The sequence below is a fragment of the Sorex fumeus genome, unplaced genomic scaffold (assembly GCF_029834395.1).
Source record: "Sorex fumeus unplaced genomic scaffold, SorFum_2.1 ptg000037l, whole genome shotgun sequence".
Taxonomy (NCBI): Eukaryota; Metazoa; Chordata; class Mammalia; order Eulipotyphla; family Soricidae; genus Sorex; species Sorex fumeus.
In genome coordinates, this window is record NW_026606094.1 from 40093201 (window position 1) to 40117950 (window position 24750).

General features: G+C 36.4%; 1 protein-coding gene and 1 non-coding gene across 2 annotated transcripts in view; both read left to right on the forward strand.

Annotated features, from left to right (window-relative positions):
- ZNF804B (zinc finger protein 804B) overlaps positions 1 to 24750 on the forward strand; it is a 578621-nt gene that overhangs the window by 109871 nt on the left and 444000 nt on the right. The window lies entirely within an intron of this gene.
- On the forward strand, positions 11992 to 12098 carry LOC130027830 (U6 spliceosomal RNA). The gene has a single exon (XR_008793057.1). It is a non-coding gene; the product is annotated as a U6 spliceosomal RNA (small nuclear RNA).

A 24750-nucleotide genomic window follows, 5' to 3' on the forward strand; every position in this document is an offset into this window, starting at 1 on the left:
ATACAATGCTTTCGGTAGTATTGCCATTTTGACAATGTTAAGTCTCCTGACCCATGAGCAGGGGATATCTTTCCATTTCCTCATGTCCTCTTTTATTTCCTGAAGTAGTGTTTTGTAGTTTTCTTTGTACAGGTCCTTTACTTCCTTAGTTAAGCTGATTCCTAGGTACTTGATTTTCTGGGGCACAATTGTGAACGGGATTGTTTTTTTCATGTTGCTTTCTTCTCTCTCACTGTTTGCGTATAGGAAAGCCATGGACTTTTGGGTATTGATTTTATAACCTGCAACTTTACTATACGAGTCTATTGTTTCTAGGAGTTTTTTGGTGGAGGTTATTGGGTTCTCTAAGTAGAGTATCATATCATCTGCGAATAGTGAGAGCTTGATTTCTTCCTTTCCTACCTGAATGCCCTTAATATCTTTTTCCTGCCTAATCGCTATTGCAAGTACTTCCAGTACTATATTGAACAGCAGTGGAGAGAGTGGGCATCCCTGTCTCGTCCCTGATCTTAGAGGGAAGGCTCTCAGTTTTTCCCCATTGAGGATGATGCTTGCTGTAGGCTTGTGGTAGATGGCTTTAATTATGTTGAGGAAGGTCCCCTCTATACCCATTTTGGCTAGGGTTTTCATCATAAAGGGGTGCTGGATCTTATCAAATGCTTTCTCTGCATCTATTGATATGATCATATGCTTTTTATCTTTTCTTTTGTTGATATGGTGGATTATGTTGATTGATTTCCGAAAGTTAAACCATCCTTGCATCCCTGGGATTAATCCTACTTGGTCATGGTGTATGATCTTTTTGATGAGTAGTTGGATTCTATTTGCTAGTAGTTTGTTGAGGATCTTTGCATCTGTGTTCATCAGGGATATCGGCCTGTAATTCTCTTTCTTTGTGGTATCTCTGTCTGCTTTTGGTATCAGTGTGATATTTGCTTCGTAGAAACTGTTCGGAAGTGTTTTTGATATTTCAATTTCGTGGAAAAGCTTAAAGAGCATTGGGAGTAAGTCCTCTTTAAAGATTTGGAAGAATTCACTAGTGAATCCACCCAGGCCAGGACTTTTGTGCTTGGGGAGACTTTTTATTACCATTTCAATTTCCTTGATGGTGATAGGTCTGTTCAGGTATTCCAGGTCTTCTTGGTTCAGCCTTGGGAGTCTGTAGGAGTCTAGGGATTTATCCATTTCCTCGAGGTTTTGATGTTCCGTGGCATAAAGCTTCTCGAAGTACTCCCTGAGGATCCTCTGAATTTCTGTGGTTTCTGTTGTAATGACCCCCTTTTCATTTCTGATTCGGTTTATTAGGGTTTTCTCTCTCCCTTTCTTTGTGAGTTTTTCTAGAGGCTTATCGATCTTGTTAATTTTCTCAAAGAACCAGCTTTTGGTTTCATTGATCTTTCGGATTGTTTTTTGGGTTTCCATCTCGTTAACCTCTGCTCTGAGTTTTATTATTTCCTTTCTCCTGTTCGGGTTGTGCTCCTTTTTTTGGTCCTTCTCCAAGCTCTTAAGCTGTGAGGTTAGGTTACTTATGTGTGCTTGCTCCTCCTTCCTGAGGAATGCTTGTAGAGCTATAAACTTTCCTCTTAACACAGCCTTTGCTGTGTCCCATAAGTTTTGGTAACTCGTGTTCTCATTTTCATTCGTTTCTAGGAATCTTTTGATTTCCTCTTTGATTTCCTGTCTAATCCACTCGTTGTTCAATAGTGCACTGTTTAATTTCCAGGTGTTTGATTTAGTTTTCTGTTTTTGTATGTGATTTACTTCTAATTTCAGCGCATTATGGTCTGAGAAGATTGTCAATACAATCTCTATCTTCTTAATTTTTTGGAGGCATGTTTTGTGGCTCAGCATGTGGTCTATCTTGGAGAATGTTCCATGTACGCTTGAGAAGAATGTGTATTCAGCTTTTTGTGGATTAAGTGTCCTGTATATATCTACTAAGTCCCTTTCTTCCATTGTTTCCCTCAGATGAAGTATGTCCTTGCTAAGCTTGAGTCTGGTTGACTATCAAGAGGTGACAAAGCAGTGTTAAAGTCTCCCACTAGTATTGTGTTGCTATTGATGTCTTTTTCCAAATCTATGAGTAGTTGTTTTAAGTACTTTGCTGGTCTCTCATTAGGTGCATATACATTTATTATTGTAAGTTCTTCCTGTTGTACAGATCCTTTGATCAATAAGAAATGGCCTTCACTGTCTCTTATGACCTTCCTCACTCTGAAATTGATGTGGTCTGATATAAGGATGGCTACCCCAGCTTTTTTATGGGAGCTGTTTGCCTGTAGGATTGTTTTCCAGCCTTTGACTCTGAGTCTGTGTTTGCTTTGACTATTGAGATGCGTTTCTTGCAGGCAGCAGAATGTTGGGTTCAATTTTCTAATCCATCCTGCCACTGTATGTCTTTTAATTGGTGTGTTTAGCCCATTGACATTGAGAGAGATTATTGTTATGAGATTTTGTCCCATTGTTCTGTTAAAATTTGGTGTATTTGAGGGGCCTTTCTTGTCTTAAAGTAGCCCATTTAGTTGTTCTTGTAACAATGGTTTTGAGTCTATGAAGTTCCTGAGCTGTTGTTTGTCTGTGAAACTGTGTGTTGTTCCTTCTATTATGAATGAGAGTCTTGCTGGGAAAAGTATTTTGGGGGAGGCATTTATTTCATTGAGTTTTTTTACTATGTCCCACCACTGTTTTCGGGCCATGAGGGTTTCATCAGAAAAATCAGCTGTGAATTTTAAGGATGCTCCTTTGTAAGAGATTTCTTTCTTCGATCTTGCTGCTTTCAGAATTTTGTCTCTGTCTAAGGTTTTGGTCATTTTGATCAGAATGTGTCTTGGGGTATTTTTGTTCGGATTTCTTCTAGCTGGTACCCTTCGGGCCTCCTGAATGTGGTCACAAGTTTTCTTCAGCTCTGGAAATGTTGTAGCAATGATGTCTTTGACAGTTTCTTCTTCATCGAGGTTTTCTTCCTGTACCTCTGGGACTCCAATAATTCTTATGTTACCCCTCTTGGCTTCATCACGATCTTCTCTTGCCATCTGTTCCCGAATTGTGAGTCTCTTTTCCATTTTCTGCTCTTTTCTGGAGAGTCTCTGAACTTCATCTTCAAGCTCACTGATTCTGTTCTCAGCCACTCTTACTCTGCTGCTGAGGCCTTCCACTGAGCTTTTCAATTCGCCTATGAGATTTTTCAGGTCTGACATTTCTGATTGCATTTTCCTCATTTCTGCCTTCAGATCCTCTTGTCTTCTATTGGCATTGCTTTCCATTGTTTCTTTTAATTCCCTAAGCATCCTAAGTAGCTCCCTTCTGAATTCCTTGTCAGAGAGGTTGTCTAACACTACAGTACTGTTGGTGTCATCTGGGCTAGACTCTTCAATATGAAAGTTTGGTGGGCTTTTGTGTTGCTTTACCATTGTGAGAGGTGTGGTTTAGTCCTTCAGGTTCACTGTTACTATTCTGCTTGATATGCAGTGTGAGTTAAGATAGGCTTATGAGTTATTGGCTACTGTGTTTCTAGCGGCTGAGCTAAAATAGAGAAGTTTCCATCTAGGAAGGTAGCTTATGGTTCCTATGGCATACGTAGTGGGAAAATATTTCGCGGCCGCCTCCGGAAAGAGTCCCTGGCACTGGGCGAGGAGTTGGGAATGTCTCCTGTTTGGAATTGGAGCCGTTCAGCTTTGTTGCCCAGAGCTGGGCCTCTGTGCCCGTCCCACGTAGATCAGGGGTTGAAAACCGGCTTTCTAAGGGCTGGTTCTAGCTGAGCATGCCCAGAGAGGGACCCAGGCCCTTGGGGGCAGGCTGTACCTGTTGGAATTGGAGTCGTTCAGCTTTGTTGCCTAGAGCTGCGCCTCTATGCCCGTCCCACTCTTCAAGGAAACTTTTTTGGATAATTTTTAGTTGATTATTCATTACAAGCAATACAAAATAAATTATTTACTATCTGCCTTTGTGACAGGCTTAGGTGGTGGTGTGTAAAATTTGAAATAATGGTGGTGGGAAGGTATAATGTTGTTAGGATTGGTGTTGAAATATTGAATGTAAAAAATTATTTTGGAAAAATTTATAAAATTTTTAAAATTTATGAAAAAAAGAAAATACTATTGTAGGGGGAAAATTTTATAAGATATAATCAAGGGTGAGATCAAACTCATATAGAAACAGTTTACCAATCCAGAAGGATTTCAGCAACTTTTAAAGTGATTTTACTATCTTGTGTTGTTTAGAGATTCTTGTGATGTGTGAAATTATTTGTTGAAATTCTGTTTTTAAGAGAAACAATGAGCAAGACTTCCTTTATTTAAGCATGAGTCCCTCACTAAGATTTGGTCACTAAATTTAATGAATTTTATAAATTTTTATAAAAGTAGAAAGCTGATAAAAGAATAATTTTTACTCTCATTGTAAAATGAATAAGTTAACCTCTCCACTTTTTGAGTAGTGTTTTAAAAATGAAATAAAGAATATCTTGACTGCGAATATGACTCAGTGGTAAAGTACATGCTTTGTGTGAGACTCTGGATATGATATTATACCTCATATGATATATGAGTACAAAATATTCATAATAAAGAATCATAGTAACATATTATTAAAGTATTACCTATTATTATATAATAAATATATAGTAAATGTATAATATAGTGTATATCAGTAATATAGTCAAAATATTGTTCTTATTATCTATAGGTTATTTTTGACAAGAGATGGGTGGATTATATTTGAAAAGGTAGTTTATAAAGGTATTTTTCTATATATTTTTGTCATGCAAACAACTTTGTACAAAGAAAGTTAAGTGTGAATACAGATATCAATCTAATTTTTTTGTTTATTTTTGCCACAAAACCACAAAAGTGGTGCTCAGGCCTTACTCTTGAGCTCAAAAATTAATATTGGCGGTGCTGGGGTGGGGGGGTACCATTTGGAATACCAGGATTGGAATCTGGGTCTGCTGCATGCAGAACAAGCACCGTACTTGCTGTACTATAACTCTGGCCTTGTCACTCTATAGGTTTTTTCTTTTCTTTCTTTTTTTTTTTTTTTGAGAGACATCCACTCCCAGTAGTTGTCCAGGGACTCTAGGGTCACACTTGTAAGATCAGGAGGAAATGGTTGCTTATTGAGGGAACAAACCCAGAGTATTGCACTATTGCACATGTGAAACACTTAATATACCACTTGAGGCAAATCTCCAGCCCAGTTTTTAATTTTGAATTCACATAAGTTTATATGGACTGTTTTGTTCTATAGGAACAGTTTTTTCTATACATTTTCTGTCAGGTGTCCAACACATAGTAGATATTAATACTTGTTCATTGAATTTAGTCAAACTATTACTGTTTCAGAAAGGAAGCACTTGAGTCCAAACCATATGCTTACATATTAGAATATTCATTAATGGTTGAGAAAAAATTAATATGATTTAGGCTTATAAATGCTTTCTTTATTAATACATGATGTTATTTGGGGGAATTAATTTGAAGAAAATTTTACATTAGAGCAGTAAATAAAAGAGAAAAGACTCTTTTTTCCCAGATTAATATAACAGTTTTGTATTTTTCATTCATTTCATTCATTTCATATCATTCATTTTCATTCATTCGATATGCCAAACACAGTAACAACAAAGTCTCCAATGGAGACATTACTGGGCCTGCTCGAGCAAATCGATGAACAATGGGAGGGCCTTTACCTTTACCTTTTATTTTTTCATTAAATATTTTTTCTGGTGATATTGGTCTTAAGATACTGATCTTAACAAGGATAAAATTAATAGATTATTTTATATCAAAGGGACAAGTGATTCATAGGTGCTTACCAAATATATGTTGAATATGCAAGTAAATAAACTAGGAAGTGTCTTATCATAGAAAGATCCATATATCTTATTAAAAATTATTTTGAAATAGCTCTTTTGCGGAAAAAATAGCTATTGTAGAAAAACTATTGGAAAAATAGTAAAGTAAGTAAAGGCCCTCCCGTTGTTCATTGATTTGCTTGAGCGGGCCCAGTAACGTCTCCATTGGAGACTTTGTTGTTACTGTGTTTGGCATATCGAATACGTCACGGGGAGCTTGCCAGGCTCTGCCCTGCGGGCGAGATACTCTCGGTAGCTTGCCGGGCTCTCCGAGAGGGGCAGAGGAATTGAACTCTGGTCGGCCATGTTGGCTGCGTGCAAGGCAAACGCCCTACAGCTGTGCAGAAGTAAGGCCTTTAGATCAATTCTTCCTGTCACACAGAGCAAGGACTCTGTTCAAAGAAACATATCCAAATCTTATGTGGCCTGAGAGATAGTACAGAAGATAGAGCACTTGCCTTGCATGCAGCCAAACCGAGTTCCATCATATAGTCCCTTGAGTCTACCAGGAATGATCTGAGCACCACCATGTGTGGTCTGAAAACCAAAACTTAATCAGTTTTAGGTCATGAGCACTTCATTTTTCACTTGGGTTTCAGAATGCCTAGTGAAGAACATTTTAAGAGTTAATCCTCATATACTTTTCATTAAAATGTTTCAATAAAATGTCTCAATAAAATGTCTCAATAAAATGTTTTAAATTGCTGTTTCTAGAAAGACAGAAGGAAAAACGAGTAATGTGTAGGGGTGGAAAGTGGGAGAGAGAAAGAGCACTAGCTAGAAGTCATTCTCAATTTACAGAATAAACATATACATCTACCATGAGAATCGTCTTTTAAATAGTTATTTCCAGACTTCATAGTCAAAAAGTGCTAATGCAGTAAGGGCAGCATCTAGGAATCCTCAAGGATTTCACCAAACAACACACTTTGAGAAACTCATAAAGGCAAGTGTTTTACCCACTGTAACTGTCTCTCTGGCCCCAAGTAATTTAATCTTAAGTAATCATTTAATTGAAATCCCATGAAGAAAGAAGTCTAATATTTTTTGTAACATTATTTCTAACTAAATAATACCATGGAACAGAGAGATGGTACAGAGTTTAAGGCACACGCAGCTTACCCTAATTCAGTCCCCAACACCTCATGGTCCTGTGAGTATCACCCAGTACAGCTCTGGAGTTTGTGACCCATCTGTCTTCCACTTCCCCACCTGCTACCAATCTTCTCCCCACCTGCTACCAATCCTCCCCCCACCCACATCCCTGCCCCAGCACTACATGATCTGATCAGCATCACATGTTTGGGTCCTTGGATTGAACCACATTCCTGAACACTGCTTGGGAACCCCACTTTCACCCCCCGAGTAAATGGATAGTATCAATCATATCTACAATTTCCTTACGGTAATATTCTATATTTCTATAATTTTTTATTTTTTGTAATTTTCCACTCTTTTTTACCCCTTTAAAAAATAAGGAGTGCCAATGAAATACCCTGATAAATTATAAAGCAAAGTAATATGTAAAGGGCATGCACCTTAGTCATTTCCATGCTTCATTTAAGTGATTTATTTTTGCAAATTTTTTAACTTTAAAGTTTCAAAACTCCTGTGTTACTATATATTTTTGTGGGCTGTATTTCTCTTTTGTAGTTTCCTATTTGCATGTTGAGAAATTACTATATTTCAGGCAAACAGCTTGGTGTTTCATATACATTTAATATTTAAAATAGTCATTTATGTTTTATAATGTATGACAGATGAATAAACAGGGCAATAATCTACTTGCCTAATATCATTCACCTAGCAAATTGCAATGCAGTTTAACATTCTTTTATGTTCATGTGTCTACAAAATCAAAAAATTGTGAGAAAGTCCTTACAATTAAGAGCTTTCTTGCTCTCTATTTCTTATTTTACTCTGAAATAAATTTTTATCAGCATGCTGTTGGCATTGAGTGAAAATTGCTATAGTGGCAGTCTACAATTATGTTTATTAGTCTTAGCCATTGAATCAGGGTACATGCGTTTGCTTCCTAGAAGGAAACTAATAACAATTTTCTCTTAATGCTTTTCCACTTTGAGTTCAGAGTGCTCCTGAATATATTACCACACTAAATCCTTCAATCTTTGCAAAAGAGAAAGCATTTCAATGCATATATAATTGTCTCCTGACTTCAGTGCTGTGCTAGATCTCAAGTCACCCCATGCTTGCAATTCTCTTTTTGAGTGCAGTCTAGATGTGATACTTATGTACTGAGTAGTCAACCGCCATAGTCCAAGTGGTAAGGGGATCAGATGACATTACCTGCCATCTTTTCAGCATGGGAATTCTCTATTTTAGTTTAAAAATTCTTTGGTTTTTCTTTAATGGAGTATTGAACTGTTCATGGTATGAGTTCAATATCTAAATGAGATCACTACCTTGCAATTACTATGCTTATTCAATTTTTCTTATAAAATTGTACAATTTTTCTCTGAAGCTTCTGATTTTTTAGTGAGATACTGAACAGTATTGCTAAAATATTTTACTCGAGCTAGAAATCTGGCTCAAAAGAGCATTGTAGCAAGTAATTCAATATAAGTGTTTACTGCTTCCTAACTAGGGCTGGAGCGATAGCACAGCGGGTAGGGCGTCTGCCTTGCACGCAGCCAACATGGCCGACCCGAGTTCGATTCCTCCGCCCCTCTCGGAGAGCCCGGCAAGCTACCGAGAGTATTCGATATGCCAGACACAGTAACAACAAAGTCTCCAATGGAGACGTTACTGGGCCCGCTCGAGCAAATCGATGATAAACGGGAGGGCCTCTACTGCTTCCTAACTAAGAAGAATTTTAGAATATACTAAACAGGAAAAATCTATTGAAAAGAATAACTCTGTTAGGAACTACATCCTGGGATTTTCCTTTTTCAGAAATTAGATTTTTATTTATCTCAATACTTTATTAAAATGATGTTATATGATATCTAAATGTTTCTTAGTAAAATTTGTAACATGCTTGGCAACATATGCTATATTGTAGGTGCCTGATACAACATTATAAGCACTGTCCTCCCATTGTTCATTGATTTGCTAGAGCGGGCACCAGTAACGTCTCCATTGTGAGACTTGTTGTTACTGATTTTGGCGTATCGAATGTCACAAGTAACTTGCCAGGCTTTGAGAACAAAGAAATTATAAACTAATTTCTATATTTTATATACCAAAAAAGGATATATAATTATATTAGCACTAAGATCACTACAAAAATAAAGTGCTTTTTGTTTAGTTTTTAAATTCACCCTTTGTCTGAAATCCATTACTGGAAAACATATATAAATGGGAAGACTAAATGTAATAGTTTTGAATTTATCTTTTCTTTTCTGGAAGTTGAAGCAAAACTTTGTCATATTTTCACTAATTTCACTAATTTTCACTAATAATCAATTTAGTTATGGATATATGTATATTAACAATAAATTTAAAGTATTTAAATTTATTGTTAATATACACAGTGGATGAGTTATTAAAAATAATGGAATGTATCTGTATCGTATTGTTAACACAAATAAAGTAGCTGCAGTATGTGTTTATTTGAAAATGCTAGCTAAGCCATTGCATATGGTCTGAGCACTGCCAGAGTTCACTCCTGATGACTACCTGGTATGACTCTCAAAAAAGAGAAAAAAAATTGAAAATACATCTAAACTTTGGGTGGTTCTCTAATGAAAATGCAAGACTTGGGACTAATACTTTCTTAATGAATTACCTTGTTCTGAGAGAAAGCAAATGTGATCAAGTATGGGTGAGTGTCCATGCCATTTAGAGGTTGTCTTATGCTCTGGCTATTTGGCAAATCAACCTGACTATTCCCAATATCTTCCCTATTGAAGCCTTGGTGTTAATTAGTAAACGTTTTTTTTTGATACTAAAATAAATATAACTTGAATTACATCTATGCTTTTGAACCACCAGTTCAGGGGCCACTTTACCACTACAAGCTTTGTGCTGGGTGACCAGGTTGAGGCTAGGATTAAACCCACCTTGGTTGTATATAGATGCCTTAACCCTATACTATCTTTGTAGTCCTGAAGTGCATTTAGCGATGACTGCACCATTTTCTCTTAAATAAGTCAGAATGTTGAGAATCTTAGATTCCAGGTTTTCTGGATGGGTAGGTATTTCTCTCTTTATCTTACACTTACCTATTTCATACTTAACTTGAAACTCTTATAATGAGTTTGTATCTGCTCCTTATATATTCAGGAAATTAAAATGACTCTTGAGTTCCCCTAACCTACTTACACCTGATATTCTTTTGATTGTCAATCTTAAAAAATATTTTTAGTGTTTGAGGCCATCATAGTCTTGTTTGGGGGAGGGTGGGGAGAAAGAATGGAAACACCCAGTGATGCTTAGGGATTATTTCTGGCTCTGCACTTAGGAATCACTCCTGGTATTGCTTAGGGGACCATAAGGTATGCTCGTGATCAAACTATGATTAGCTGTGTGTAACACAAATGCTGTACCTGCCTTACTATTGCTTGGGCTCCTATCAGAGTCTACATCAACATTTTTGCTTAGAGTTGATTCCTCTTCTTCCACATATCCACTCTAAAAATCATGTTCTTCTACCTCTTATCTTGCATTGTTTTTCGCAACCATTCTCTCTGATTCAAATCAGAGATTTATAACTTTATTATTTTCATCTAACAAATCATAATTTTTGCTTAATAAAAGATAAGTTGCCAGACAAAGGTCATTTTATTCTGGAAAGAAATACTGCCTATACCTCAGTGGAATAAATCACTTTAATTAGTTGTGTCAAACAGTGGTGTCATTTATTTATTTATTTATTTATTTATTGTGACTCAGTTCTACTTCTCTGAAATTTAAATTGACTTATAGAATGGGCATTACATTGACCCAAGTTTTTTTATTCTTGCATCACACCCAGTAATGCTCAGGGGTTATTCCTGGTTCTGCACTCAGGAATTACTCCTGGAGTTGTTTGTGGGAAGCATATGGGATGCTTGGGATTGAACCTGGGTTGGCTGTGTATAAAGCGAATACCCTACGCATTGTAGTTTCACTTAGGCCCTGCACTCAAGGTTTGAAAGTGCAAATTGAGTGAGCATAATTTCCAAAGAGGCCATACAGCTTCCCTGATTAACATTGTCTGGTAAGTGTTAGTGTCTTCTCTTTCCCTTTCGTATGTTGTTATTTCCTTAACCTTCCTTTCATCTGTCTTCTATGCCCTCTGTTTTGCTATTAAGTGTTTCTAAACATTCATGTACCCTAGGAAAAAGGATATACTACATGTGCTCATGTTTTTCTACTTTGCATATAAACCATAGGTGATTATATATAAATATGGGGTCCAATTTTCTTAGTGTAGACTAAACTATACCTTATACATGCTTCCTATTTTTTACATCACATTGACTTATCTCTTTCCTTCTAAATACTGACTGTGCAGTCATAATATGCTAACAAAATACATCATTCATTTTTATATCTCTGGATTCTGGTTTATGCCTTTCCTATCTTTATCTAGCCACCAACTTGTTACCTATTTTACTAGTTACTATTAATATTATTCCTTGCAATTCTAGAATTTAATAGCAAGGAGATGTGAAAGCTAGTTTGATTTTCCAGAATTTTTTATTAAATTACTTAGTTTTGGGCTTTTTATTTACTTATCTGTCTTACTCTTTTTATATCAGGTATAGTAAAGCAAGAAAAACACATTAGTGAGTTCCTTAGCATAGCATTAAGTCTTTAGATTCATATTTTGCGAATTCATAGATTCATAACATTGAGTATTTAGATTCATAGATATTGCTACTATCCATATCATTATTAGTAATATAATATGGAGACAAACAGCAAATCATGATTTAAATATGCAGCAGGTAGATTTCCCCACATAGATTCATGATTCCCTACACAGCACAGATCTGAGCTGAGTAATAATCCTAGCTCTTATAACTCTGCTTCCTTCTGCCATTGCTTCTCCACCTCAGCACTGGAAGCTCTTGTTCTTCTGGAGAAATTAGAAAAGAAGCATCTTTATGTTTTAGAAAGTGAGAAAAACTTTTAATATAAGGTACATATCATAAAATTGAGTGATAAGATGAGCAACAAAATTACCTATGTCTGTGCTTGCTTCGGCAGCACATATACTAAAATTGGAACAATACAAAGGAGATTAGCATGGCCCCTGTGCAAGGATGACACGCAAATTCATGAAGCATTCCATATTTTTATTAGAAATTGAGCTCCCATTTGACCCAGCAATACCACTCCTGGGAATATATCCCGGAGAGGCAAAAATGTATAGTCAAAGTGACATCTGCACTTGTTTGCTCATTGCAGCACTTTTTACAATAGCCAGAATCTGGAAAAAGCATGAGTGCCTGAGAACAGATGACTGGTTAAAGAAACTTGGTACATCTATGGAATGAAGTACTATGTAGCTGTTAGAAAAAGATTAAGTCATAAAATTTACATACAAGTGATACTACATGGAAAGTATCATACTAAGTGAAATGAGTCAGAAAGGGAGGGATAAACATAGAAAGATTGCATTCATCTGGGGAACATAAAGTAATAAAATAATAGACTAACACCCAAGAATAGCCGAGATAAGTACCAGGAGGTTTACTCCATGGCTTGGAGGCCAGCCACACATGCTGGGGAAAAGGCAACTCAAATAGAGAAGGGAGCACCAAATAAAGGTGTTGGGAGGATCCTCCCAGTATGGGAGAAGCGTGCTGACAGTGGACTCTAGACCGAACATGATTGCCACTCAATGTTTCTTTTGCAAACCAGAGCACCCAAAAGGACAGAGAGAACAGAGGGGAATGCCCTGCCACAGAGGCAGGGTGGGATGGAGGGATGGGGGTGGAAGGGATTCTGGAATTCGTGGTGGTGGAAAATGGGCACTGGTGTAGGGATGGGTACTTAATCATTGTATAATTGAAACCCAAGCACAAACATTTGTAAGTATACAACTGTACCTCATGGTTTGTCACTAATAAAATTAAATTTAAAAAATTACCTATGTCTAATCATTTTTATTTTTTTTCTTTTTTAAATTTCATTGAATCATTATGAGGAAGTTATAAGCTTTCATGTTTGGGTTACAATTACACAATGATCAAACACCCATTCCTTCACCAGTGCACATTCCCCACCACCAATCTCCCCAGTATGCCCCCACTTCTCTACCCTCCCCCTTCCTCTATGGCAGACAATATTCCCCATACTCTCCACTTTGGGGCATTATGGTTTGCAATGCAGGTACTGAGAGGTCATCATGTTTGGTCCATTATCTACTTTCATCACATATCTCCCATCCTGACTGTTTCCTCTAGCCATCATTTTCTTAGTGATTCCTTCTCTATTCCATTTGCCTTCTCCCCTCCACTCATGAGGCAGGCTTCCAGCTATGGGGCAATCCGCCAGGCCATTGTATCTATTGTCCTTGAGTGTCAGCCTCAAGCTATGTTATATACTCCACAAGTGAGTGCAGTCCTTCTATGTCTGTCCCTCTCTTTCTGACTCATTTCACTTACCATGATACTCTTCATGTCTATCCACTTATAAGCAAATTTCATGACTTCATCTCTCCTAACAGCTGCATAGTATTCCACTGTGTAGATTTACGAAAGTGTCTTTAACCAGTCATCTGTTGTAGAGCACATGAGTTGTTTCCAGATTTTGGCTATTGTGAACAGTGCTGCAATGAACATATAGGTACAAATGTCATTTCTACTGTGTTTATTTGCATCCTCTGGATATATTCCCAGAAGTGGTATTGCAGGGTCACATGGAAGCTCAATTTCTAGTTTTTGAAGGACTGTCCATATTGTTTTCCAGAAAGACTGGACTGGTTGACATTCCCACCAATAGTGGAAGAGTGTCCCTTTTTCCCCACACCACACCAGCACTAGTTGCTTTTGTTCTTTTGAATGTGTGCCAGTTTCTGTGGCTGTTCCACATTGCTAGCCATCAGGAAGATGCAAATCAAAACAACTATGTCTAATAATTTTTAAATAAAAAATGTTTTGTTCTTGGCCCACATCCTGCAGCGCTCAGGTCTTATTCCTAGCTCTTTGTTCAGGGTTAACTCCTGTAGTGTTCAGGAGAACCATGGCAGATAAGCCAGAATTAGACACATGCAAGTTAAGTTCGTCACACTCCAAACTATCTCTCTGGCTCTTAATATCGTTTGTTTGGACACACCCAGCTGTGCTCAGGGCTTACTCCTGGCTCTGCATTCACGATCACTCCTGACAGGCTCGGGACCCATATGTGGTACCAGTAATTGAACCCAGGTCAGAGGAGTCAAAGAAAGCACTTTGCCTACTGTATTATCTCTGTGGCCCTCTTAATAATTTTTAATGTATTTCTTTATTTCAGCCATTAAATTGATATATAAATCAATGTGCTAATGGTATGTGAATATGTGATAATAAACAAAAATTTTAGACTTTCCTTACTAAGGGCATCTAAACACTGAAAATAGCAAAACTGAAAGTTGAGAATATCCTGAATCAGACACCATAGCCCCGAGTCTGTCTTTCCCTGGTATCTTTATGCTTATAGATTGGTCTGACCTGTAGCTTCTTCAGGTCCCAATTCAAAAGTGCTTTTTCCTTAGGATTCTTGCCAGATATAACAACCAAAAAAATTATTGCATTATACCACTCCTTAAGAAAAACAAGCCCAGACTGATGACTGGAGCATGTGCCTAGCATGCATGAGGTTTAGATTCAGCATTCCTTGACCCTTGAGTTTTGCCAGGTGTCACCTGCTGATGCACAGCACCCCCTGACCCAAGCAGTGTGGCATCACTCAGCAGCCCAAGCACTGATACCTTCAAGTCTCATCACCAGCCAGGTAAGACTGAAACATGAGCCCTTTCCACAAATCTCAATTATAAACACTGATTATAAGTATAACATATCATGTTTATATATTAAAGAGAATTAAATTTATTTGTGCTTACAAATGTGGGCTACCTTCAAAATACTGTCTTCTCCTGGATCCTCACTGAATCACCACACAGTGTGTTGTTAATGTTATGTTTCTTATGTACATGCATATGCATAATCTTTAAGAAGCCTGGGAAATATAACAGGTACAGATATATCATCTGAGATTTGCTATTTTCATTTAAAATATAGAAAATTTCAAAGAAGTTCATATACACTATCACAGTTTCCTTAGCAGTTTTGGTATCTGTATTGAAGGATTCCCTCATTATCTCTATAATGTTGTTTTTGTAAAGCTGGTGCAGTGCCTGCGATCAAGTTTAGGACCTTCTACTTGATAGGCAAGGGCTATATCATTTGAGCTGTCTCTTTGCTTCCTAATGAATAAATAAATATATCCATATTATTTTCACATACTAGCAGATCATCAATTAATAGACTTACTGAGTGATACATGTACTGATGATAATTTATACTTTGCTACTTATATTCATAGACATGATATCCATAAATTAGTTTTGAAATATGATTTTGTTAGAAACTGTGAATAAATATATATATATATATGAAGTATCAGTTTTAAATAAGTCACTTTTCATTTATACATGTCATATGAAAAAATGGCAAGTTTTTCTCTTTCTGGGCTCTTTCAATATTTTTATTATGAAATACATTTTGTTTCTTAGGCATGGTCACGATTTTACTTTTGAAAGAGTATTATAGTGAAGCTTGGTAAGAATGTCTTCAGTGAATGTTTATTTCAAATTATACGATAGTCATTGATAATGTAAATCAGAAGTAATGATAGTGTTAGTGATCAGAAGTAATGATAGTGTTACTGTTTTTGCTAAGATTTAAGGGTATAGAAAGCTATTATCTCTTATATTCTTCAGAACGTCTTCTAATATAAAGAGCCCTATGGCATAGCTAAATGTCAAACAGAGTATTTCACTTGAATGTTTTAACTTGTTTCTTAAAATCCCCATTATACTGAGGTGATCACACTCTGCAGCTGTGCTAAGTTCTGTTAAATTTTACACTATTTTAATATTCTTTGCTTTAATCCCTAGTATGATGATTTACTTCGTACTAGATGATTTTTGATCTTTTAGACATAATGACTATGCTGTTTACATAATTTTCAAGCTTAAATTAGGCAAGGATGTATCTTAATGTCTTGTAGTTAATTTTAAATCAGTTCTTCATAAAACAATGAGCTGATCATTTCAAAATTAAACTTAAAAAGACAATAAAGCAACATAGATGACAAATTAATCCATCTAAATAAGCATGTCCTAAATGAATAAAAGACATTTTGACACACTTTTTTAAATTTTCTGGCTTAACTGGTAAGGAAACAATTATGTTCCCCAGAGGTCGGAAATTAGAATAAAATAGTAATCCATATGGTAAGCAAATACTGAAACTAGCATTAACCCTGGAGGTAACTTTTGGTAGCTGCTGACCTAGATTCTGGAATGTAATGACCGAAGTGCTTGAGGGATATGAAGCAAAACCTGGAACCTAAGCAAATATGTCAAATCTGAAATCGCCATTAAAACCCAATATAAGTCCTACAAAGCACAACGTCCCCTGAAAGTGAGCTGGTTCTGAAAAAAATACTCTGACAAGGAGAACAATGAAAGTGGTAGAAATGGAGTTTCCCTTATGGATTTTTAGCTAGAAAACGTCCTTTAAATAAATTTGGGTCTAGGAGCTTCAAGCCATTCCAGTTCAAAAACTCAATATGAAATTCTATTTTACTTTATCTAATTATACTGATTTGTGTTTCCAGAAACAAAATAGTAAGAGATTTATAGGGGAACAAGATACTATTTCAGAGGGAGGTGAAAGAAAGTTTAATATTGCAAGATATGGCTCAGATTTTTATAATTACTGAATAATCTACATTTGCCTTTATAGGAAACCCTCTACGCCCCAAGAAGGATGAGTTTTTCTAAAGTCCACAGTTAGACAAATAAGTGTAAAATTATAGAAATTACAAAAAGAGTCAGAAAAGAAAGATGTTACATACAAAAGACTGACCTTTAGAATGATAATGACTTTCCAACAAAAAATAATAGGAAGTGGATGAGGGTAGAATAAGAAAAGTTTGCTCTTAAGCTAGAACTATTATATCGGCTACTTTTTAGGAAAATAAAGTTAAGACTTTTTAGATAGAGGCATGCAGCTTAATAAATCTGAAGCACCCTGGCCTTCAATAAAGCACTATGTAAAGTCTATGTTTCAAAAAATAGAGTAAACTATCAGATAGGAAGATTTAGGTTCAATAGCAATAAATTAATTAACTTTAAAATTCTTGCAAACATAATGAAACAACTGTGTCAAACCGCAACAACAACTTAAGCATTATGAGGAGAGTGACTGGAGAGACTATTTAAGAATCCTTAATTGTTAAATATAGTAAATCTATGAGTTAGTGTAGAATTTGAACATCAAATTTATTCATTAATGCACACAAAAAGTAGAAAATTATGTAATATGAGACTAGCAGGTAAAAACGCAAAACGAAAATGCGTAAAGCTTTTAAAATTACTTCAGGCAAAAAAAGATGAAACTTCAACATAGAAAAACAATGTATGACAAAAAAGGATAAAAACTGTAGCTTCATGTAAAAGTCATATACTAGCAGATAGGATTAAAAGGCTTACGTGAATGTTGTGATAGCCACAAATAATGTACAAGGATATGGAAAGTTAAAATGAATGAATGGGAAAGCCTATAATGTTAAATAATTAAGTAAGCTCAGTATTGCAATTATTCATGCTAAATGGACAAGTGAAAATCTTTGCCAGAAACTAATATGTAATGATTAAAATATCAGGACTGGGAGAGAGATCAAAGGGTTAGAGATCATGCTTTGCATGTGGGAATCCTGAGTTTGATCCTCAGCAACAGAAGTTTCCCTGGAACCCTTCAAGAGTGATTCCCAAGAACCAGGCTGGGTATATAACCAGGTATACTCCATCACCACAAAAACCAATTAAATGAAAATATATAAGAATTACAAATGTATATGCTTCAAGTGTTGGAGAGATAATGGACATGTAAGACTCTTTCTTGTCTGGTTTAGGGTTGACCAGGTTCCAATTCCTGACACCATTTATGATCCTCTGAATGTTGCCAGAGTGATACCTGAGCACAATGATAGAAGTAATCACTGAAAACTTCTGTCCATTCTCAAAACATAAAGCAATATATATATAATATATATTATATATATGTGCCTAATGAAAACCAACTTTTATGCCTTAAGAAACTAACCTTAATATGTACTTAAAGTAAAAGAGGATAATTTATCTACCAGCAGTGGGGAGAATATATCTAAGAGAAGTTTTCATACTAACCACGTAAGGTTAAAGTGAAAAGGTATTATTTTATGGTTTATGTTAAATATTGTTCAAGATCTCTTAAATGTCAGATGCTGTGGTGAGAATTAGGGAGCCACTGGAACATAAAACAGGCAACATCCCCAGATTTTGGGAGATGTATAGTGGGTTGGTGCTATATAAACAAGTTAGTTGAAAAGTTGTAAAAAGCATAAAAGATAAATTACATTGACAGAAAGACATAACTATATCTAGGAATATGCATCTGCATGGCTTACATGGAGATATATGTGTTATAAATAAGTAGAAAAATTGGAAATAACTCAAATGTCTTCAGTAAAAGAAGAGAGAGATTGTTTTGTATTTTCTTATGATTATCTTATGCAATGGAAAAAATATGAGTAAAAGGAGAGGACATAGTTACTTGCACTAGCGTATGTGCTTTTACAAAATATTTAAGCAAAAATAGTCATAGAATATTGCATTGCTCCACTTGTACAATTTTGAAAAGAAGCAACTAATTACATTTCTAATTACACATCTTACATTTTAAAATGAACATAAATCTATTTATTACTATTAAAATAACAAAAGTCTGTTCAATTCAAAAACCTAACAAATCAGTTATGAGTCTGTGAAATGGCATGAACCCTCACTTATAACTGATGGTACTAGGTGGATCTGTATGTTGAAGACAGTTGGTGATTTTTCTTATACAGCTACACATAACTGACTATCTAGTTACCATGCTCCTAAATATTTACCCAATTGATTTGAGAGCATATTTCACATAAATATCTACGAGCTATCTATTTATAATCATTTTAAACTGTCAACTAACAAAATAAACTTCAGTAAGTCAGTCAGTAAGCTGTGGTGAGTCTATAAATTATATTCCATATGATAAAATATTAGTCAATGATTTTATTAAGGACTGGAGCAATAGCGCACCAGGCACACATTTGCCTTGCATGCAGCAGACCTAGGTTCGATTCCTCTGTCCCTCTCGGACAGCCTGGCAAGCTATCAAGAGAATCCCTCCTGCACGACAGAGTCCGGCAAGCTCCCTGTGGCATATTCAATATGCCAAAATCAGTAACAAGTCTCACAATGGAAATGTTATGGTGCCCACTTGAGCAAATCAATGAACAATGGGAGGACAGTGCTACAGTGCTACAGATTTTATTAAAATGAAGTGACACAGTTATGTTTCAGAAAAGAAGCCACTGTACAGAAGAGATAGTACAATGGTTAAGGCATTTGCTTTACACGTGGCATTCCTATTCAATCCATTGCACCACGTATGGTCCTCTGAACACTCCTAGAACTGTATGTAAGTAGTAAACCCTGGTTGATAATATTGTTTCTCTACAGATTATGTTAACAGATTGAAATCACTAGATCTGTGTATACAGATTAAACAAATAAATTAAAGGATGAAGATTGGAGTCAGGTTTCTTGCTAAGTAGAAGTTACAGATCAGCAAGTGGCAAGCTAAACTAAAACTTAATAATCGGCAAGGGAAAAGCTAAACTAAAATTCCAATAATAGATTAGATACGACTTCATGCTTACATAAATACAGATATATATGCCTACAAATAGAAATATTTATATACAAATGTTACTATTTATGGATCAAGGAGGCTTAGAAACGTTGATAGCTTATTAGTATTGAATCTTTTTATGGGCTGGATCAATACTACAGAGGTTAAGGCATTTCATTGCATATGCCCATCCCAATTTTATTCCCACCACTGGCACTATATATAGTTACTGGAAATTGGCAGAAGTAATCAAGGGTATGTGTTGAGTACTGCTGGGTATGGCCTAAACCCCTCCCCAAGATCTTAGTATATAATATCATTCTCCAATGAGAGAAACTAAAGTTCCTTGGATAAATGCCTTATTCTAGAGAAAATTAGAATGTCCTAAGTGAAATGAGAACATGTTTCAGTGCTCTAAATTAATGACAAAATTACTAAATAAAACTGAATTTTTGGTATGTCAAAGAATCTAATTGAAAAACTCCCTTGAAACAACCTGAACAACCAAGTAAATTGTACTGTAATAAAAACTATGAATGTATATATAGAAACCATACTTATATAGGTGATAAATGAGGGAGGGAAGAGTTTTTTTTTCCATTATTACTTAAAGGTTTATTACGATTTTAAGCATAAACACTGGAAATTATTTGGTCATGTTTACAAGTTATTTGCTCTGGAATATGGTTGTATTTTTTTAAACTAAATCACTGCGAATTGCAAAGTTACAATGACTTTTATGATTGAGTTCCAGACATACATTGTTCTAACAGTCCCTTCGTTAGTGTCCACACCCTCCACCAATATCGAGTTATCCTCTCGAACATATCTACACCTGCCCCAGTGGAAAGCTTCCTATGGCAGACCAGTTCTCCTGCTTTTCCACAGGGCATTTGATATTCTACTACAAAGCTTTTTTATATTCCACATATTAGAGAAATAATTTCCAGATCTGCTCCTCTTCCTCTGGCTGATATTTATGCAGCTTTAATATTAAATTCTACCCTCTGTAAAATAAGAATGTGCTACTCTATTTTTTCTTATTTCTTATTTTACCTTTTTTTCTCTTCCTCCTTCCTTCCCTCCATCCTTCTCTACCCTGTTCTATCCTTCCTTTTTTTTTTATAATTTATTTATTTATTGAATCACTGTGGGAAAAGTTACAGAGCTTTCAGGTTTAGGTCTCAGTCATGTAAATATCAAACACATTTCCCTTTACCAATACTTATTTTTAACCGCAAACCCCAATAGAACCCCACCTCCCACCCCTCCCAATTCCTGTGAGGCAGATGAGTTCTAGTTAACACTCTATCTACTTTGACTAGATTCATTGTTTCGATAAAAGATGCACCATTTTTATTTAGAGTTTACGACCACCACCACCCCCCAAATCAGACATGCTGAAAAAGCGTTGTGAAATGATTTGCTTTCTACAGCTGGGTTTAAGAGTTAAATGATGTCGGTTTTGGATTTCTGCTATTTTACTTATTAACCCTGGAAGTATTTCTATTAAAAGTTAGATAGTTAAGAGATTGGTTTCTGTGCTCTGGAGTCGTGGCCGTGCCGGAGAGCTGCTCGTGGGGGGCAACTGGTGACCTCGGTAGGGCGTGAAGGACAGACCTGAATGCCCCCCTTCCCATGAGGTCCCTGCCGCCCCCACCCCCGGCTCAAACCTGCTGTCCACTAGGCTCCCGTGAGGCCGCCATCTTTCTTTCCAGAGAGGAGAGGGCGAATGGGGCAACACCCTTTCCCCTCCGGGCAGGCATGCTGGCGCGGTTTAGCACATAGTCCATTCACTTTTCTGCTCCAAACGGCTGATTTTCTGCGTTAAACACTTGTGCTTCTGGGGCCGTGGCCGTGCTGGAGAGCCGCTCGTGGGGGGCAACTGGTGACCTCGGTAGGGCGTGAAGGACGGACCGGAACACCCCCCGGGAAGAGTTTTTTTATGCAGAAAAAAAATTCAAATAACTTTTTTATTGTTCCTTAAAAATAGTCATAATTTCCCACTCGTTACATGGACATCACATTGCTACTTCATATCAAAGAATAAAGTATTTAATGTGCAGAAGCGAAAGAATAAGTACTGTGTGGAAACTTGAAAAGGACTCCCTTTGCAAGGTGATTAACTTTAATAGGGTAGTGTGCCATGCTGATATCTAGTATCATTCATTTTGATGTGCTGAGATGACTTTATCTCTGTGGTATTTTTCTCCAAAGCCCAGTATCCTAGTTTAGGCATGAGAATTACAGCTGAAGAAATGTTTATTATAAGAATCAAAATTGATTCATTAGTTGTGTCAAACAGATTATACTTATGTAATATGTTAATCACACTGGGAAATGATGTGTTATCTATGGAGCTCAATACTTTCGTGCAAATTCTCTCTGTTTCAACTCTTCCAAAATAAAAAAAAACTTATTAAAATTTTGTAGAAAACCAAGAGAATGTTGAAAAACTATTCAGGATTGTAATTACCTCTGGCAGGGAGGAAGAAAAAAAAATGAGGCTCCTAGGGATTTCATGAAGATTGGTGATATTTTGTTAAATGAGCAATATTTTTATTTTTATTATTTTAATATTCATGCATACTTTACATATCATTTTGTATGTATATTTTATAGATTTAAAGAAAGCATCAATTATCTAGAGAGAAATGGCAAGAAGATGGAAGAATTTTTAAAGGGTAGGCTAATCATAGAGATTTTTCTGGGAATGTTATACTCACTCAGTTGGCCTATGAATTTAATTAGAATGCTATAGCTATAATTGATTTGGATTTGAAGATGGAGTATGAAACTGCAATTATGTGTTGTGCACAGTGCTTTTATAAGAGGAAAGCTAGAAAGGTCATCTTTCAGATGTGAGAAATTTATTTGGCAGGGCATGTGAAAGGGTAACCTCTGGGAATTATCCTGATTACTCTTCCTCATAAAATCAAATAATAATGTTCATAGTGATAAGAATAGCTCCAAGTCATTTATGCATATTATGAGAGCTCAATCATGAGTTGACTGCTTTCCAACTTCTGTTGAAAGCTGTGCATAGAGAATTGATAATTGAGAAAGATAGCCAAAAACTTTAATTTCTATTGTTAGCATTAATATTATTACACTAATATTCTGCCAGTCACTGTTTGTTGTGATAGGCTGGATAAAGTCTCCTCTAAAGATTTTCATCGATCAATCCTAAAGAATCGTGAGGAAATTTTGTTTCCTGACAGAAGGGGCTTTGTGAATGTGCTGGGAATGGTGCCTGGATTATCTGAATGGGGTTGAGGAAGTCACCTGTATTCTCAGAAAAGTACTTGTGACAGGCATCCAAGAGGTGTATTGAGGTACTTTAAAGTTAGAGGAAGTGTCCATTAATATAGACACACAGACATAGCTTCTACTGTCCAGAAAAAAAATGAAGCAATAGATTTTCTCTTAAAACTTCCAGAATAGAGCAGCCTTAATAAAACCATGATTTCAAACTTTTCTCCTTCAGAACGTTAATGGAGGGTATGAGTGATGGTACAGAGGGTAGGGTTCTTGTCTTGAACACAACCAATTCAGTTTCAACCGCTGGCACCACATATGGTGTCCTGAATCCTGCCATGAGTGATTCATCAGTGTAGAGCCAGGATGAAGCCCTGAGTACCAGTGGATATGTCCAAAATATAGAGAAACAGAGAGAGACAGAGAGAGAGGGGGGGAAACAGAGAATTAAGGCATATTTTTATGCACGCTTATATATCAAGTTTGTGGTGAAAACACAAATGTATTATGTCACATGAAACCTCAACAGAAGATTCTAATTGGGATTCAGATACCTTAATAGATCAAGATTCAGTGTCTTATCAAAATTGAAGACAGTGTTCGGTTTTTCTCAGAAAAGTTGTGGCTTAATATTTGAATTGAAGTTCATCATGATCTTTAGTTTAAGTACTTTTTTGTTTTATGGCCACCTGGAGGTGTTTAGAGATTACTCCTGGTTCTGTGTTCAGATTCTGTTGCTGCTTGCAGACCATATAGGGTGCCTGAGATTGAACCTGGAACAGCCACATGCAAGGAATGCTCTTCACTTGCTGTACTATCTCTGTCCTTTCACTTGCAGTTTATATAATTTTTTCTCTCCTGCAAGTATATTGACCGCAGAGCTGAACTGCCCTTTTGGACTCTTACCGTTTTATTTATTTATTTATTTATTTATTTATTTATTTTTCATTTTGGGTCACACCCGGCAATGCTCAGGGATTACTTCTGCTCTGCACTCAGGAGTTACTTCTGGCGATGCTCAGGGGACCATATGGGATGCTGGCAATCGAACCCGGTTCGGCCGCATGCAAGGCCGCATGCAAGGCCCTACCTGCTGTGCTATCTCTCCAGCCCCAAGACTCTTACCATTTTAAAGGAAAAGTTATTAAAATATATTTATAAGGAATCTTAACCTCTTTGATTCTTAGAATTCTCATTAACAAAAGATAAGAGTATCAGTGATTCATCCCCCCCACCCCCCGCCACCATGAAAAGTGAATTCTTTAAGAATTGAGCAACACAGGGCACTGGAGAGATAGTTTAGTTGGTAGGGTACTTGCCTTGTACATGGCCGAACTGGTTTGATCCTCAGCATCCCGTATGGTCCCTAAAAACTGCTAGGAGTGATTCCTGAGTGAAGAAGCAGGAATAAGTATCACCAGGGAATGCCACATTCCAAACAAAAAGAATTGATCAACACATCTTCATATACTTCTCTGCTGCCTAAAGACCCTTTAATCCAGGATTTTGGTATCTAAACCCTCAAGTCTCTCCCACTTCATTATTTCCTTTATATTGTTTCTAATTTTAAATTTCCTGTAACTTTTTTTCTCTTCCAATTTTCATCTAGAGACCTAGTTATTATTGATTTCCTCTCCTATCACCGTACAGTCATGAGGTGAATCTAATTGATCATGTATAAACTTGAGACCAATTGGGACTCAATTATGGTCACCAAAACTCATCCTTTTGTTTGGTTTTGGTTTGATTTGGTTGAAGCCACAC